The sequence below is a fragment of the Corvus brachyrhynchos genome, unplaced genomic scaffold (assembly GCF_000691975.1).
Source record: "Corvus brachyrhynchos isolate BGI_N302 unplaced genomic scaffold, ASM69197v1 scaffold46, whole genome shotgun sequence".
Lineage (NCBI taxonomy): Eukaryota > Metazoa > Chordata > Aves > Passeriformes > Corvidae > Corvus > Corvus brachyrhynchos.
Genome location: NW_008238838.1, coordinates 3,578,343 through 3,596,652, shown reverse-complemented (window position 1 = coordinate 3,596,652; position 18,310 = coordinate 3,578,343). Strand labels below are relative to the sequence as shown.

General features: G+C 49.5%; 1 protein-coding gene and 1 long non-coding RNA gene across 2 annotated transcripts in view; both read left to right on the top strand.

The window, feature by feature from the left end:
- GRAMD1B (GRAM domain containing 1B) overlaps positions 1-18,310 on the top strand; it is an 82,634-nt gene that overhangs the window by 11,113 nt on the left and 53,211 nt on the right. The gene's annotated exons all lie outside the window — the stretch shown is intronic.
- On the top strand, positions 9,958-15,961 carry LOC108447678. The gene is made up of 3 exons (XR_001863336.1): positions 9,958-10,865; positions 11,560-11,603; positions 12,673-15,961. It is a non-coding gene; the product is annotated as an uncharacterized LOC108447678 (long non-coding RNA).

Genomic DNA, 18,310 nt, shown 5'->3' with positions numbered 1-18,310 from the left:
TAAATTTAATTACAATTAACTTCTGTTTTCAGGGATCCTAGAATTATCCATGTGAGGGATAGTAAATTGCCTTTTCTGCTGGTTTTTTCCTCATTTGCTGACGTAATTCCCTCAGGATCCACTAGCACACTCCTCCTTTGGATATTGGTGGTTTGTGCTCCTGAAACTTCACCAAAAAATAACTCAAACACACCTTTTAATGTAAGCTGGACATGAATTAGTGAGAAGGCTGACAGAGCCTTTGAGAGCTTGCTGTCTGCTATTACAAATAACACAGCTGAAGGTTGTTTCTGAGGCACCTTCAATCTTTCAGACCCCCAGAAACTGAATGAGGAGGATTTGGGGGTTTTTTTGCTGCTTTTATGGTGGTTTTTTTTTGACCAGTAACAAAACATCCTCCAAGCACAGGTTTGGAGCTCTGAGCTTCTGTTCTGAAGAACTCCAAGTCAGTTCTGGTCACTTATCAATTAACCATTGTACATCAGCTCCTTAAAAAACCCCCTAAAAACCCCACAACCGCCCAGGATTTCATCAGTCCCGTAGGGTGTGAGCAGAAAGGAGGGCAGGGAGCCACGTGCTGTGCCCTGGGAGGTGCACCTTGCCTTGGCATGCTGCCCCTGGCATCCCAGAGGAGGGCAGGAGCAGAAAGAGGGAAGCTCAGAGCAGGGAACAAGCTGCACCCGCCTCAGGACAGCTGGGACCGTGCTGAAAGAAGCTGCCCCGGCCAAAAGCAAAGGGCTGCTGAGTTGCTGAGTTGATTCTGAGATGAAAAAAATGAAGAACACGCAGCTGGGGATGGCTGGGATCCTCACAGTCAGGATCTTCACCAAAGGTGCTGCTGGGGGAGTTCCCATCTCAGTGAGCGATTTCCAAAGGGCCGCGCTCCATCTCCTGGAGGTTTTAGGAGAAGACTGAACATTCTGCCCTGCTCTGGCTGCATTTGGGGCTCTCTGGCAACCCCATCTCTGGAGGTGGGAGTGCTGCTGTTGGCTGCAGGGCTGGGAAGTGCTGCCATGGTCCAGAACCCCTACCCTGGCAAGGCGTCCTGTGGCACAGTGGTGAGGCAGGTCTGCCACCCCTGTGTCTCTTCCCTGAGGAAAAAGCTTTCCCTCTGCAAATCCATGTAAGTTATCCTGTCTCTGCCGTGCCTGGGTTATGCTGAGAGGGAGTTAAACTTCATCTTGGGGCAAAAAATGTCCTTTATGGGTATTTTTAGAAGGAAGAATTTAGTGGGATGTGCTGGAAAGAGGTTTTGTGTGGATTTAGGGCTCAGTTCTTTGCGTGCTGATTGCCTGGGTGAGTCACTTCATGTCGCTATTTATGAAATCAGGAGAATTCCTTTTTTACCTCACAGGAAAACAGAGGTGGTGAATTAAGTCTGAGCAGCTCAGATGCTGAAAAACTCAGCAACTGCGAAAGTACAAATTCAGGCAGAGCTGAGCTAGAGGGTCCAAATAATTGTGCTTGACTTAAAATAACTCCAAGGGTGGGTAAGGCTGGAATGGAGCCACAGATCTGGATGAGGTGTGTGCACATGATAGACCCCATAATCACTGAAAGGAGACAAAGTTATGCATGAGTTACCTTGAATTTTCACCAAATTAACCCCGAATTCATGAACCTGTCCCTGCTTGATCCAAGGAGTTGTTCTTTGTCATGGCACCAGGGCACCCATTGGGTTTAAGGGTGCAAAGTGTGTTTTAATTAAAAGTTGAGCTACTGAACCAGAGGAAAAATCAGTCCTTAGACTCAGCCTAAGGAGGAGACAAACTGTTGAAGAGAGGAAAAGCACGAGGTTGGAAATGGAAGAGAGGGAAGTGAGTGGCAGTTTACAAGAGATAATAAAAAAATTATTTACACAAAAGACCAAATAAATCAAAATTATTTACATTGACACTGCTGTAAATTCAAATTATTTACATAGAGATCATATATCTAGTGGAGGAAGTGGGAGTGCACAGTTAGTTTTAAGATCTGTCTTTGATATTTCCTGCATCTTATCTTAGTTCCCAAATCTCCTGATTCTGCAGTTCCAGGCCTGCAGGGCTGGCTGTTGCTCTGAGCAATCTAATAAAGATTTCTCAAATAATGGATCAAAATCCACAAGAGAGCTTTCAAGGGAATTAGGGAAAAGCTTGCCACAGAGACAAGTGGAAGAAATTCTGTTGGCTGCTTGAATTTTCCCAGGAAGTTGTAGGAAGAGCAGAAAAGAGATGGAAGTTTGAAACGGGATAAATTCCATATTATTTATGTCCTTAGGGCTTGCTTGTGCTGCATGTTCCTCCCTGTGTCCTTTTCCTTTTGGCACAACATTCTGAGCCCCTGTGCCTGCAAAGATCCAGCACAGACCCTTGGTAGGAAGGGTCCTGATCCACTCAGATCCCTGAGGAGCTTTTATCCCTCACAGATGGAGGGATCATCCTCAGGGAAGTTTTAAAAAGTGTTCTGGACAAGACTTGGAGGCTACTGAGCTCTCACAGGGTCCCTGAGCAGACCCTTATGCTTTTGCAGTAACTCTAAAGTGAGTTTGGATTTGGATCTAGCTCCAAACTCTGAGTCAGTTGGACTTAATATTAAACAGGAGTTTGACCAGAATGCTGCAAGTTGGTTTTTTGGTAAGAAAGATGCTTAATATTTAGATTATGTCCCTTTTTTGCCCCCCTCACCTCTGGCTGACAAGAGCAGCTTAAGCTCAGCTCTGTTCCCCTTGAGTTGCCAGCCTGGCCACTGGCAGTCAGTGAATGAAAACACCACATGCTCCCTGTTCCTCAGATGCCATCACTGTTCGTTTTTGGTTTTTTATTGAAAGTTCTGTCTCTGCTGGACTGGTTTTAGCCAAGATTAGCTCAGCCCTGCTGTGCTTTGCCTGTCACTGAGCGCAGGGGAGGCCTGACAGACCTCGCACGACTGCGTCACTCACTCGTGATGCTCAGGAACACGAGGAGGAGGTGCAGAGGTGTTTTAATGTCCCTCTTTCTCCTTCTCTGAGGCACTGGGCAGGCTCCTTCCCCTCCCTTCCTGTTCCCAAGAGCAGAACTTGCAGCTGTGTAACTGCATTTCACCTTCAGGCCTGAAGCAATGGTCACCCCATGTGTCCCGCGAACGCTGGGATTCTCGGAATATTATGGTGGAGAAGAGGCAGACAAGATGCTTTCTGGGGGCTGCAGCTTGGTGTGAGTGACCCAAAGGTTTTTCCCTGAGTTTCCTGGTGTAGCTCACCCCCTTGGCAGTGCCCAGGTTTTGCTCACACCTCTGCCAGCGAGCCCTGCAGTGAGGCAGTGCCCGTGGTGCAGGACGGTTCACACGTCAGCCTTGTTCCCCTGCTCCCATGCCCCACTCAGGGCTTGTTTCCCAAGCAGCCCTTGCTGTGAGGTGCCAACTGGCTGTGGAGAGCAGGGCTGCTGGTTGAGGGGATTAATTCAGATTTGTTCTGCTCGCTCCTCCTTCCGTCCGGTACCCAGCAGAGAGAAGGAGCCCATTCTCAGAGGGGATGTGTGGCCACTAAGCCTGTCTGAGGCCCTCTGAGATGGTCTGAAAATGGTCCAGTTGTTGCCCAAATGAAGGGCAGGACCAGGAAAGAAAGACAAGGCCATTGAGGGCTCCTGTTGCAGCACTGAAACTTCAGTTCTGCTATAAAATTAACCATCAGAGAGTCTCACAGAACTTAACTGGTTTCACCTTTCCACAGCCAGAGCTGGGGGTTTCAAAGATGCACAGAAGGGAGGGTTTGTTGGGCAGCCTGCTGTTAATTCTGTTTGTGTTGCCAGGTTTCTGCAGGGAGTTGCTGCTTTGGGATTTGCATTGCAGGCTTGGCTTTAAATCTCAAGGTCAGAGTTTCCCACCTCACCTCATGGGGACGCCTTTTGGAGCTGGGGGGTGTGGGATGCATTTAGGGGCTTATATAGGGGCTATAACTGTCCTTCCAATCTTACTGCATGTGCCCAAACCTGAAGGGTTTGGGGGTTTTAGCTGCACTATAGCCATGTCTTGATAACAGAATGAATGGATGCTGGAAATGAGTGCAAGGTTCCCTCAGAAAAAGCAGAGTGTGGGCAACACCTCTTTGTCTGCCTGTCACAGGAACCCACCTTGCTTCGTGCTGGGAACATTTCAGCTGGGGTGTCATCAGAAAGCAAGAAGTGAGTCATGCCATGAGTGTGCCTGGTGCTCCTGCTGCAAAGAAAAGCTCTGGAAGGGCATTTGTCCCTTGGTTCCACCCTGTGTGGGACGACTGCTGAGTGCAGGGCAGTGAAACACAGGTGGTGCTCAAGTAAAATGGGGTGGGATGGGGTGCAGCTCTTCAGGAACCCTTTTTCTAACCTCTTTTCCTTGTGAATCGTTGCAAATCTGGTTTGCTGTTGTTACAGAAATATTTTGTTCATATTATTTGTGTGTAGAAGTTCCTAGGGGGTGTTCTGGGGCCTGGTGTGCTGTTTAAGGGGAAGTAAAAAGTGATCTTAGATGCACAGAGCTTGATCTGTGGGTCTAACCAATAGAGAAAACAAATAATAGGTGAGAATGCACGTAATAGAACATGTCCTGTAGTTCCTTTGTGACACGTGCAGCCAAAATCCAGTTTAAAAGGGAAGTTTCCCATCTCAGAAGACTTCCTGGGAGGTGGAAATGTGTATCCACTCAATAAAAGTCTAAAATACGATGTCAGACATCCCAGCTGGACCGTGGAGTGTCTCTTCTTGTGCTGAAGAGTCGAGTTAGCAGATGGAGCTGCTACTTGTGGTGTCTGTGAGGAGTAATTGCCATCTTTCCCTTTTTACAGGGGTTTTTTAACTCAAAGCAGTGAGGTGAGAAGGCTGTCTCAAGGTAGGAGCCCCTTGGGTTGTTACAGCTTCAATCTGCTTCTGTTTTTAATAAAATCTCAAAGATTTCAAGCTTCACTTAATCTTGGGGGTGAGATGGGGCAAAATCTCCTCATTTATAGTGACTTGTTTGATGTGCAGTGGGCAGAGAAAGGATAAATGCACAGGTGGGGAGAAACAGTGCAGGGATAAGTGAGTTCAAACCCATCTGTGGAGCCAATAAATCAGCAGCCAGGACTGGCAGATGCTGGAGGGCAGAAACAGAAGGTTTATTTTTTACAGCATATCTTCTTTTGTTCTCCCACTTCAAGTTTTGGAGAATCTGGGCCCACAGTAAACTGGAGTTTTGCTGGTCTGGCTTAGGGAAGCTGAAGGCACAGGGGGATGCTGATCCTTCTGCCTAAGCAGCTGGAGGAGAAATTGCTCTTGAGCCACGCTGGTGCTGCCTCAGCTTCCCCTGGGACTCTGTCAGGTTGTGAGTGGTGGAAAGGGATCTGGGAATAGCTTCCTTCCGCTGGAATGCCTGTGCTGCTGTCCTTACAGAGACTTTGGAGGCCTTTGGTTGCAGCCATCAGCTGTTTCTGAAATGCAGCTGCTCACTGCAGGGCATTTCTTCTTAATTCCCTGTAGGAACAGAAAAATTCCCCTGGTCTGAACTGGGAATTTGAGTTATTTTGCAGTGGTTTGGTGAAGGATGCTCCTACTCTTGTGTTGCAGAGATTGCTCTCAGTTTGAGCCCCTGGACACATCAGCTCTTTCCTGCCTTTGCAGCCAGCACACACATGCTTCATCATGGCCTGCTCCAGGCTTCTGGTGCTGTAAATCTTTGGAATATGAAAAGATTTGCAATGGTTACCTTGGGAAATAAGTGCATCTTCACACTTCACAGCCAGCAGTCAAAAAGGGGAGGTACCAACCATTCAGAACGAGCCTGGAACATCCTCTTACGGATTCTACCTCTGCAAGGCATGCCCTGGCTTCCTTCTGAGCTGAACATCCACACTTTTCACCAGGTCTTTTCTCCCCTGTTTCAGGAGACCTGGGAAAAGCTGCGGCAGTGGTAGTGGACAGTCAGGTTGGTAAATTCTGGCCTTGAGAATTTCTTTCCAGTAATCATCACCCTCCAACTCTCTTTGTTTCAACAGAGAATTCATTCTCTCAGCTGTCTGCATGTTAACCCCACAGCAGCAGTGCATCTGGCAAAAGGCTTCAAGGCAGCTGCTCCTTTAAAATCGAATTGCCTGTGATGGGAGAAATCTGAGAGCAGAGAACAGAGCCCAGTGCCTCCTGCGCAGCTCCAGCTCTGTGGAGCTCTCTCCACAGCTCTGCCCTCTCATCAGCCTCATCACTGCTGCTTCCTCTGGGGCCAGGCTGCAGTGACCACAACAACCCCAAAAAGCCATCCCAGGGCTGCCTCCATGGCAGCACTGCGTCCTTCCACGCTGGATTCCGAGGTCACGGCTCTGTGCTGCTTTTCCCCCTGCCCCACTGTGCGTGTGTAACCCAGCTGGGATTTTATCCTCTTTGAATCCAGCAGTGTTTCCTCCCCTGCTGCTGAAGGGACGCTCCCTCAGGTTGCTGGGAGCTGGCCTGGGAGGGACTCCCCCCTTCCTGCCGATAACTGTAACCGTGTGAGTGCTGCTGACCTCTGCCTTTCTTCTTCTCCTCTGCCCTCTCCTTGCCCTCCCCACCCATTCCCTCCCTGGCCTGTGCAGAGTACCCGTTGTGCATTTTGGTGGTGAGGTGGTGGCGTGTGTGTAACAAGGTCAGGCATTGGGATGGCACCAGCCACGCTCTGTCCTTGAGCCCCTCTGCTTTCTTTGCCTCTTCTCCTCCAACTTTAACCCAATGCTCTCCCTTAAGCTTTCTCTGCTGCCTGCTTTCCTTTCCCTTGTGAGTGCCCAGTCCCAAACCTTTGGCTGCTGTGTGCTGCCTCTCCTGAGCCCCTTCCTGCTGTTTCAATGCCAGGCCATGGGCATGTGCGCCTGTTTGGGGGATATGGGGCTGGCAGAGCTTCCAGCACTGTAAGATTTCATTATTTCTTTACTCTGGAAAAGGATCTTTGCTCCAGGTTTAGACTTCTTTACATGAGCTCAGGCTTTGTGCAGCACCTGCCACCCATCAGTGTCCTGAGAAACCAGGACTGGTTCTGGGTTCCCCGAGGGAGTGTGGCTCTGTGGGATGTGCCACTGTGGGGAAGGGGCATCCTCTGCACTGCATTCCTGTTGCCAGCCCTTGTTCTGCCCTGTTGTTGATGGGAGAGCCCCTGAACATGCAAGAGGGGCTGAGGGAGGTTCTCAGTGCTGATCTGAAATGCCTCAAGTTGTGTTCTTGGACCCCTGTTTTCAGTTCCTTTCTTCTGTCTCAGGTTTCAGAAATGAAGGATTCAGGATCTTTCTCCTCCTCTGCAGTCATCCCTCTAGTGGTTTTTATTCTTTAAGCCAAAAAAATAGCATAGTGTGCGTTCTTCACCCCTTTATCTGAAACTGGTTGAGGGGATTAATTCAGATTTGTTCTGCTCGCTCCTCCTTCCGTCCGGTACCCAGCAGAGAGAAGGAGCCCATTCTCAGAGGGGATGTGTGGCCACTAAGCCTGTCTGAGGCCCTCTGAGATTGTGTGAAAATAGTCCAATTGTTGCCCAAATGAAGGGCAGGACCAGGAAAGAAAGACAAGGAAAAGACAAGACAAGAAAAATAGTCTATATTTTTTTAATAGAATATTGCATGAGATACCCCACAGATCCAGATGGGAACAGAAGGTTTGGTTTCCCCGGTGTCTCCATGGATGATCCGTCAGGCAGTGCCAGCCCAAGGACTGCAGGTTGTTGGACTGCATATAAAGATTTATCTTGATGGATTGGAAAGACTTAAGTTCCAACAGGTCTAAAGGCATTTAAAAGCACTCTGATTTTGGCAGTTTGCATGTTCAGCATTATGCTGAGTGAAACTCTTGTCCTGTTCAGGTGTTGGGCTGTGGTGTGATGGGAATTATGTCAGGCCATGAGATATTTCAGAATCTCCTTGTCTCTAAGTGCAAAAATGATCAGGCCACAATATTTCTGCCCAAGGTAGTGACGTCTTGCTGCCTTTTCACAGTGGCTGCAAGTTCCTGGCAATGAAGGCAAAAATTAGGGAATGACTTTCATTTGAATTCACCAGAAAACGAGAAGGGCAATTTCTCTCTGAGCACGCCGTGAGTCACAGAGTCCTCTGCTACCCAGCTTTTCAGAGTGACTGAGCCTTTGCTGGGCTGGGAGAGGTTATTGCACCACCTCGGGCTAAAGGAAGGTTGAGTTCAAACAGGCAGGACAATGAGGGGAGGGTTTTTAAAAGACACTGTGAAAGCAGGATTTTTTTTTATAATGTTGCTCAAGAAAGCAGCAGTTACAATCTGAATCATCCCAGTGTCTCTGCCCTCCTGATGCTGCCCCTCATTCTCCTGATGCAAATATTCTTCCTATGCCCAAGTCTCTCTAGGGAATTCTATTTCTCCTTTTGATGGAGGGGGGTTTTTTTCTCCATTCTCTAATTCCAAGCAGCTGAAGGTGCTGTGCTGCTGTTCCACCTTCCTCTCCCTCCCAGGACCCAAGCCCCACGCTGCTGCTCAGGACAGAGGCTGCAGTCACCGCTCAGAAATGGCTCTCGGGGCACTCCCTGCTCTGGCCATGGGACTACAGCTCCCATCATGCCCAGAGAGAGAGAGAAATGCATATTCTTTTTTTCTGGAAATGAAGCCTCATGTGACTTCCCAGCTGCTGCAGCACAGAGGGAGTCCCTGCTGAGGTTTTTTTCCCAGGGAAATGGAGGTGTGCCCGGGCTGGCAGATGCTGTGATGGCATCTGCTCTGCCCTGTAACGCTGCAGATCACTGCTGACTTCGGGAAGGACTCAGGATTTTACCCACCTGCCACATTTTCCCGGGGATCTGTACACCTGTAACCGAGGTGCATACCAATGAAACTCTCTCCTCCTTACATCCTGACATTCTCCGTAGCAGTTCTTTCTCTCTCCCTGTAACATTTCCTGATTTGTTTCTAATTCCCCCTCCCACTGGTTCTGTCACTAACAGGTTTTGTTTTGCATGCATTTCATAGACCCACAAAGGGTTTGTTTTGGTTTTTTGCTGCTTCCCTAACTCCTGCAGCCTTCCCCTTTTTTACCATATGGGAGAATCTGTGTGGCTGAAGTGGTGCCTCACAGGCAGCACGTGGAATTCTCTGCCTGCAGGTCATGCACCTTTCCTGGCAAATTAATCTGTCTGAGCCTCCTCAGCCCTTTGCTTGCACTGCGTGGGCACTTGAAGAAGGGAATTTTTTAGTCACTGGGAGTCTTGGAGAGGTGAGGCTGCTCTGGTGTGGGTGAAGCCACACAGAGGATGCCCTGCTGGCTGTGAGTTGTGACTGTTTGAAGGGGCAGGTAATGCTTAGAAAAAGCAATGTTTTCTAATTTTGAAGATATCCTTTTGGAGGCAATTATGAGCTGGAACCCCGGGCTAACACAACCATGGCTGTGGCTATTTATAGAGCCTCGAATTCCTACCCAGAGCTCAGGCATTTCACAGTGGGCTGTTCCCTTCCGAACACTGGACTTCCTCGGGAGATGTTTCCTGTTTGCTTTTAAGTTCAGGAGCTGCTGCAACTACAGAGAGCCTCTGCTGTAGAGAGGCTGAAACGTGGAAATTCAACTTTTCCTGAGTTGCAAAATTATGATTCTTTAGCTCAGGATTTGCTGAAAGTCCTTCATGAAGCTGTTGTGGGTTTTTTTCCCCTCCCACACTGCTGTGAACTTGGACAAAATCACAGAAGTAGAAATGTCAGGGACATCAGCGGCTTCGTGGAACAGGGATTGGGGAGCAGATTGTCCACTGTGTGTGGAAGTGCTGTTTGTGGATCTGTGTGTCTGCACTGATGTCTTCGGAGGCTGAAATAAGTGTTCGGAAGAGGGGCTTTATGTCCCTGATAAGGTTGTATTTGATGGAATCAGGGAATGGTTTGGGACAGAAGGAACCTTAAACCCATCCAGTTCCACCCCTGCCATGGGCAGGGACACCTTCCACTGTCCCAGGCTGCTCCAAGCCCCGTCCAGCCTGGCCTTGGGCACTCCCAGGGATCCAGGGGCAGCCACAGCCAGGGCCTCCCCACCCTCACAGGGAAGAATTCCTTCCCAATATCCCATCTAAACCCCGTCTCTTCCCGAGGATTTGTGTATTCTGAGTATAAAGGTGCAGTGTGCCAGCTCTGGTATGTGCAAGCATGCATGAACGCGTCACAGCACAAACGCATGGCAAAACGGACATTTCCTGAGTGCCGAGGCAGGAGCTCTCTGTGCTGATGGCCCCGTTTGGGGGTGGGTGCTGATTGCTGCCTGTTCCCAGCCTGCTGGACCCTCTGCACTTCTGCAGGAGAGTGCCATTTGTTCCGTTTCCATCCCGCACAGGCTGATGGCAGGGCTGTAATATATTAAATACACTACCCCCCCGTGGGGCTGCTCCCTGGGGATGCGTGTGTGAAACGCCTGTGCCCGGGAGAGCAGCAGCGCTGTGGTTTTGCAGAGGCTGAGCTGCCCTTCGGTGCGTTTAAATTTATTTGCCGGTCTCTGCGTGCTCCTGCTGTGCGCCTGAGCACCGGGGGATGAATAAGCACTTTCAGGCAGTGATGTTCCTCGCCCTCAGAGGCTCTTAATTTGACTGAGCTCTGCAGTGTTTTCCCTGCCTCCCTCGCAGCCAGCTTTGCTCACGTCTGCCCGGTGCCAGGGCGCTCTGGGGAGCTGCGAGCAGCGTTCCTGGGCTGGCTGGGCTGGCTCACAGGCTCCAGACTGATTTACTGGAGCAAAGTAGGCCAGGAGGACCGGCAGAGAGAAGCTGGGGGATGAATGGGGCGGCATGAAGTCACCGTGCTCCGCCAATCCGGGCAGGGCCACGCAGCTACGGATGCCTCTTGATGCTGGCGCCGAGCTCACCTTTAGCTGGTGCTTTGATGCCTCCAGCCCGAGCTGAGCGTGCACCAAAGAGTTACTAGGTCAGGCCCAATCGTGTGTGAGTGCTCGGTGAGGTGAGTGTGCTCAGGGGGATGCAGCCGAGGAGCCTCCACCTGGCGCTCTGCTCCGCACGTGTCTCTGTACATGGTCTCTGGTATGGCTGGTTTGCAGTTTTTCCCTGCCTGTCTGCCCCCCCTCACTCTTTTCCTTCCTCCCCCTCCTGTCTGAGCACTCCTCCTGTACCCGTGCACTGCCCAGAACCCACCTGCTTTTTCTCCCTTTCCTCCCGACTCCTGAAACGCCCACTCGGGGGGTGGTGGTGGCACTCTCCCTTCCCGCAGAGTGAGAGGGAGGATGAGCAGCTCGCTGCGAGCTGGGTTGGTCCCCGGCTCCCTGCAGGAGCTCAGCCTGGAAAGGAAGCTGGGAAGAGGAGGAGGAAGAGGAGGAGGGTCCTCTCTGTACCTCAGCGTCCTGCTCGACCCTGGGGTGGTGGCAGGGGGGAGGAATTGGGGGCATGGCAGCGACTCAGGTCTTGTTCCAGGCTCCAAACGAGTTGCTAACCTGGGGCCATCTGCTTGAGATGCTTTTTCTGCCCTTCTCTGGGGGGCAGAAGGGAGAGCTTGGGGCTAACCCCTAAGTGACTTTCATTGTTCTCATCCTCCTGTCAAGTTGTTTGCCTGTTGTTCTTCATCCTCTTTTGACTTTCCCTTTCTCTCCCCTCCCTTCCTCCCTCCCTCCCTTCTCCCCCGTGCTCTTGTTCACTGCTAGGCCAAGCAGAAAGCATGGAGACGTCTGATATGGCGACAGCAAAGGTAGGATGGAAATGCTGCCGGCCTCACTGTGCGTAAGTGGTTTCGCTTGGCACCTTCTTACTCTGTCTCTCGACATTTTTACTGTCCCCCTTGCCCACCCTCCCTGCTGCTGGGAGAGCCAGTGCTGGGCTGAGGATGGGGTTTAACCCTGGGAGGATGTTACAGAGTGGCCACAGTCGTGAGGTTGGAGGAAATCCTGGAGTGTTGGTGCTAGAGGCGGAGGTCGAGGGTGGGAGGGAGGGAAACTGGGGGGTTTGTGGTCCCTCCATGGCATCTGAGGTGGGAACAGGGATGCTGGCAGAGCCTGCTCGGCTGCTGAATGAGGGAGTGACACTAGATGGTGCTTTCAGGGCAGCTTTCCACTCCCAGGGACGGTTGTGTGAGGAGAAATTCCTTCTGGCAGCCTCTGTTTTTTTTTAAATTTTTTTTTGGGGAAAGGATCTCGGGGGAGTGTCAAGCGAGAAAGTAATTCGAGCTTATGGATGCGTCCACCCTTTTCTGTGAGGCTTCTCTGTTGCCTGTGCCGCTTGCTCTCATCGGGCTGTGGGTTCTGCTTTCCTGTGGGCTGGCAGCCTGGAAATCTGGGAGTGGAGCTGGGTGGATCCAGATGGGTTCGCGAGGTGGAAGTGGCTGGGACGCCTGGGAAGCACCAGGCTGTCACCGCGGAATGGCTCAGCATCATGGCACGGTGCCTTCAGAGCCAAGGGTTTGTTTTCCTGGCCACTGAAGGGACTCTCCTTGGGATCAGAGTGGGGTTAAAGTGCAGGGAATGTGTCTGCAAAACGTGTCTGGTGCTTTATCTCACAAAGTGAGGAAGCTCAGCATGGCTGGAGAGAGCCATGGCCTGCAAAGAGTGGGGAAGGGCATTCACAGTTATCATTCCCTGACTTTGAGGCTGCTCTGGCAGGATCCTCGAGCATGGCAACGTGGCCTGCTGTATTCCAGGGAGAAACTCCTTCCTGGGCTTAGAAATCCATGGCTAAACCCCCCAGTGGAGCTGTTCACAGACTGAAGGGCTCATGTCTCAGCTGGAACCCAAGCTGAGTTTTCCCTGTCACATTTATTCCAGCTCCATCCTTTTCAATTCCACTTCCCAGAAGCCTAGATGATGCTGGGGATGTTTTTGCCCTGGGACTGGGATGATGCTGATGGAGGTTTTGAGTTTTTTAAGTGTTTGTCAATAAATTGTATGATATGCTTCTGGATGAATGTTGCTTTATAAAGGTGAACTCGCCCTCACCATTATATTTGATGAAACCACTTCAAGCTGTAGGGCTTGAAAAAGAAAAATCCCACTGAGGATGCTGAAGGGTCTGTAGCATTTCAGTTGGACTTGTGGTGGCATTTTGGAGAACTCAGTCTTTTCGGGGTTGAAAAACAGACGTTTTCCATGGCAGGAACAACAGAGTCACTTGAAAATTGTTTTTCTCTGTACCTGTTTTTTATAGTTTTTTGTTTTAATTAAAGGGAGGTGTGACCTAGAGTGTTAAAGCACCATCTTAGCGTGAATGTACTGAAAAAAAAATCTAATTATCTTTTTGGAGAAATGGAAAACTGAGTCGAGTTTGAACCTTCTGAAACAGATACACCTTGGGAATTGGTTAGGTAGATATTCCTGGAATGTGCACAGGCTTATTTGGACTTAACCTTGGCGACTGCTGATGTTTAGTGTCCAGTTCTTTATTTAAAACCCCAAAGTTCTGTTTTCTTTGCTGACTTTGAGTCAGTAACTCCTGTTACGAGTTTGGAGCATTAAAGGGACGCTGTTCACTTTGCTTCATTTCTGCTGGGGTCAGTCTGGAAGAACTTCTGAGGAGGTTTAAGAGATTTGTCTCCTCATGCTGGAACGCTCCAGAAGTGGCCATGGGCTGGGATATCAGGATGTTCTGTCACAGCTGCTCTCCATTGTGTCACTCTGCTGCTTCCTTTTCTGCTGAGGCACCTTCCAGGCTGTCTCAAGAACTGGCATTTCCTGCCATGCCAGAGAATGGCCCCGTATTTAGCTCTTTAAAAAGAAATAAAGGAGAAGTGCAGTTTTAATCCATCGTTCATCCTCCTCTTGGGGCTTTTCAGAGCTGTTGGTGGGCTTGGAGCACTGCTCTGGGGCACCTGGCTTTGGGACAGTGGCACGGGGCTGTGTCACCTCCAGCTTTGCTTGCCCTGCTAAAAGTGAAACCCCCGGATTGCTCCATCCCTGCTCCTTGCGGAGTGCTGGGGGGAAAGCACTTAAACTCTTGGAGAAGGGAGGGGAAATCGGGTCAGTGTGGAGCTTCTTGGGAAAGCAGGGTCACTTCCCAGGTGAAATGAAGAGGATAAAATCAGTGAGCTCCTTTCACCCCCTGGCCCTGCAAGGTTCTGCTTCTCTGCCCTGCAAACACACGCACGGAAATCCTCCGAATTTTAGGGTGTTGTGGGAGATGTTGAAGCTGATTTACTTGTTCCATCTTGAGGGAAATGTGTTCCTCTCCTGAGCTGTAAGGGGACGATGAGTGAAGGCAGCCGAGGTGCCTTTTTACAGCATCACAGAGATTTTGGGAGATGATTTCCTTGGCTTTTAGCAGGGGGTGCTGGGCTGGGATTGCTTGGAGAAGTGTCTGCGAGGGGAGAAGGACAGAACAGCTGTGTGTGAATAAAATAGTGCTAAATATTGAACATTATTGCACGACTTCTACTTTCTGTGGTTGCCTCTGTGCTTCCAGCTTCCCCCCAGGCCCTGACTGGGGCAGTGGCAAAAGCATGTGCTAAAATTGCCTTTTTTTCCCCAACACCAAGCCCTAATTCCTGTCCCTTTGTGCAGATGTTCCTGCCTCTGTAGAAGCCATGGAAAGCCCTGTTTTATCTGGACAGCAGCATCCAGTATTTCTTTCATCCAAGTAGGGGGTCAGGGAAAAAAAAATCAACTCAGTTTTTGTGTATTCCAGACCTAACTTTTAAAATTCATGAGGCCTTGACAGTTTGTACTCACAGGTCAGGAAAACATCCGGTCTTTTTTTCCAACCTTTTTTTTTTTTTTTTTTGCTGCTCCTGATCTCCACATTTTTCTTCAGTTTGAGAAAGTTCTGCCTGGTTTTTGCTTTGTTGCTGTTTTTAGTGTTTTTAGTGTGTGTGCTGCTGCTTGACTTCCTCCTCCCGACTGCCTGTGGAAGCAACCAGGAGCCCCAAGGGAGGTTTTATTAATGGAATTCTTGATCTGGACCAGGAATGCTCAAAATGTCACTGGCACTAGGCCAGGATCCAAATTATCTTAATTCTTTTTGAAGTTTATGAGAATTTTTTCCTGGGAGAAAGGACAGGGATGAGGCAGGACAACACAACCACATGAACTTGTTTTATTATTACTTATTGTTTGTGTTTAGTAAATTACGCAGCTAATTAAAAAATGAGCTTCCCTTCCCCAAACAACCCAAATGGTATTCCAATAAAATCATTGGATTTACAGCCTTTATGGCTAGAGGGGAAAACGAACCTCTGGTCTAACATCCTGTATGAAGGGTGGCTGTTGGTGAAAATATGTATTTATGGCTCTTTGAGGGCACCTGCACATGTTTCAGAGCTGCTGTTCAACTCAGTTATTACGTTTATTTTCACAGAACATCACAACAAACTCTAAGGAAACCCAGTGTTTACCCTTTTATGACTATTTTTAATTATTCGCATGGAAAAAAGAATTTTTACCAAAATACCAATGGCTTGGGAAAGCTCCTTTGAGTGCGAAACAAGATCATGGAATAGATTTGCCATAAAGCAATACATCAGTGATGCTTTTTACAGCCATTTTCTGAACTGCAACCTGCAGTTCCACACAGGATTGAGAAGCCAGGGATTTTTAGGGCTTCCCTCTCCAAAACAGAGGCCAGAAATGGGTTTGGACCCCTCCAGCCACAGCTCTGACTGGTTTTCTTCCATTTTCCCCTTTAGTGGGATGGAGTAGGTAGATCATTAATCAGGAATTCAACTTGCATGTGACTGATAGGTATTCTTAGCACTGAGGAGGTGGCTGTACATAGCCCAGCCCTGCTTTTGCGTTGCCTTATTGAAATTTTAATATCTTTTTTTTTTTTTTCTCCCTTTTCCCCACTGGAATAGTTACGTGCAGAGGATGAGGGGAAAAGGGAAGGGCTTGTCCATGCAGCTGGCACAGCTGGATCAGCCAGGATGTGGGATTGGGGTTGGGAAATACCTGTGTGGGGGTGACCCACAGTCCCGCCAAGGCTCCTGCTGGGAGGATTTTGGCCAGCACATTGCAGAGGTGGCCAGCCAAACATTTAAATACCTTCCAAGCGATCTCTTTCCTTTGATAATTTCCCCAACCCCTCACTTATTTGGATAGGGAAAAAATAAAAAAACCAGAAAAAGTGCATGACTGCTTATCTCTTAATACCTTTCTTGCCTGAGCTTTGATTTCCCAACATGTGACTCTGCAGCATTAGTCTGTCCTAGATTTGCCAAGCTTGCAGGTCTCCTGACCCATTTTACAGCATTTGTGATTTGCCTCCCTCCTTGACAACCTGCAGGCCACAGTTGAAAAGCTGCTCGTGCAGAAAAGCCCAGCCCAAAGCCCGGCCCAAGCTGGTGTAAATTGGACTTAAGAAGGGCTGAGTGTGGGATTATGTGGGGTGAGATTTGAAGGTGTTTTTTCTGTGCTGTTTGGCATGTGGAAAGGCCTGTGCCCAACTTTGTGGTTAAATTACTGCTTTTTGTCTAGAAATAAACGAAAAAATGCATTGCGAAGTTCTTGTTGGAGCAAATTCCCAAAGCAAGGATTTGGGATCTCCCCACCTGCCCTGGGGTTCTCCTGCAGAGCTCCCCATTTCAGTGTTACTTCCCCAATTTCTCAAACTTCAGCCCAAGATCCTTTTTCATTTCACCTGCCCTGGAATGATCCAAGCCCTCCAAAAGTGACTTTTCTGCTGAATTCAGAACTGGAACTTCGCTGCTGTTCCTCTCTTCAGGGTTTGGGAGAATCAGAAAAAAAGATCTTTGTTGTGATTAGGCACAGTAGGAAAAGCAAAGAACCACACTTGTTACTTTCCAAAGGGGATGTGGGGATCAGAATCCCAATGTTTCCTGGGACAAATGTCACTGAAAGCTTTGCAAACCAGGACAGAGCTGTGGAACTGCCCCAAGCAACCCCCTGTCCCCTAAGCGGTGAACAGAACAAAGGGGGGGATTTTACAGGGCAAGGTTTTCGTGTCAGTCCACTCAAAATTATCTGCAGCCCTGGGCATGGGGGTGTGAGTGCAAAGAAAATGACAAAATACCATTAAAAGCTCTTCAAGAGAGTAGAATCTTTATTTACACACAGCTGTCTGCTCTCTTTCCTCTACCACCCCTAAAACTGAAGAATTCCTGCAGGATTTATCATCCAGAGTGTTCCTGTCCCAAACTAAATCCCTTCAGAGCTCTCTGTATGGAGTAAGAGTGTGGATGTCCATCCCTGGACACGCCCAGGCTTCACTTTTTGAAGTAATTTACGAAGAAATAATTAAATTACACTTTATTTGAAACACACTGCCCCATTCCCTACCAACCTGTGTGCAGGAGCAGCAGGCTGTGCTTGGATCCTGTGAGATGAACAGAAGAATTCCAGGGAAAAGCCTCTTGTATTGCAGGAAGTGGAGGTGGTAATGCAATAATTGACACTTTTCCCCTCAGGCCAGGCCTTGCCCTGTGGGTGTGGGGTGCAGGGGCTCTCTGGTGCTGGTGTGAGGGGCAGAGCTCTGGTCCTGCTCTGATAAGAGATGGTTCAACAACGGCTCCCGTGTTCCCCGACTGCCAGAGCTGTCACGAGATAAGATCCCCCTCCCTCAGCTCCAGAGCAGGGACTTGGCCCCTGCCTCGCTGAAGGTTTTGGTTTTCCATTAGGAAATTCGGCTTTCCATTAGGAAATTCAGTTTTCCTTTGGTTTCTGTAGTGGTTTTTCCTCTGTTGGGAGGAGGGGTGGGTTAATCCATCCCCCTGCACAGCCCTCAGCTGAGGGGGACTCTCTTCCCTTCAGGAAGATGCAGAGGGGATCTTTGTCAGGAGCTGTGGTGGTAGGACAAGGAGAAATGGGTACAAATTCAAGGAGGGGAAATTCAGGTTATGTGTCTCAGCTTCCAGAGCATCACCAGAGATGGAATTCTCTTTTCTGGCCTGAGCAATCAGCTCATCCCTGCTCTGGGATATTCAGGGAGTTGGAGTGGTGGTTTGGCAAATCCCTCCACAAGCATCTCCCCCAAATATTGCAGCACTGGGGGAGGGAGGAGAGTACTGGGGCTTGCTCTGCCTCTTCCTCCAGCTCCCCTACGTGGAGAGGACCCTGTGCTTGAGGAGCAAAGCAGACAAACCTCTTGCTGCAGAAAAAGGCCAAAGGAGCACAACCCATGTGTGTGAGGGGCCTTCAAAACTCCCCTCTATTCTTGCTGGCCCCAGAAATGGATTTCACAAGTGGGGAAGTATGGCCAGGGCTGAGGGGAGTCTGCGAGGGAGACACAGAGGGACTTTTACAAGAGCATGGAGAGGCAGGGCAAGGGGGGATGGCTTCCCACTGACAGAGAGGAGGGTTAGCTTAGCTAATAGGAAATATTCTTTACTGTGAGGGGCGCGAGGCACTGGAACAGAGAAGTTCTGGCTGCCCCATCCCTACAAGTGTCCACGGCAAAATGGTCCGGCAGGAGCCCTCCCCGACATTGGCACGGGGGTTGGGACGAGCTGCCCTTTACTAT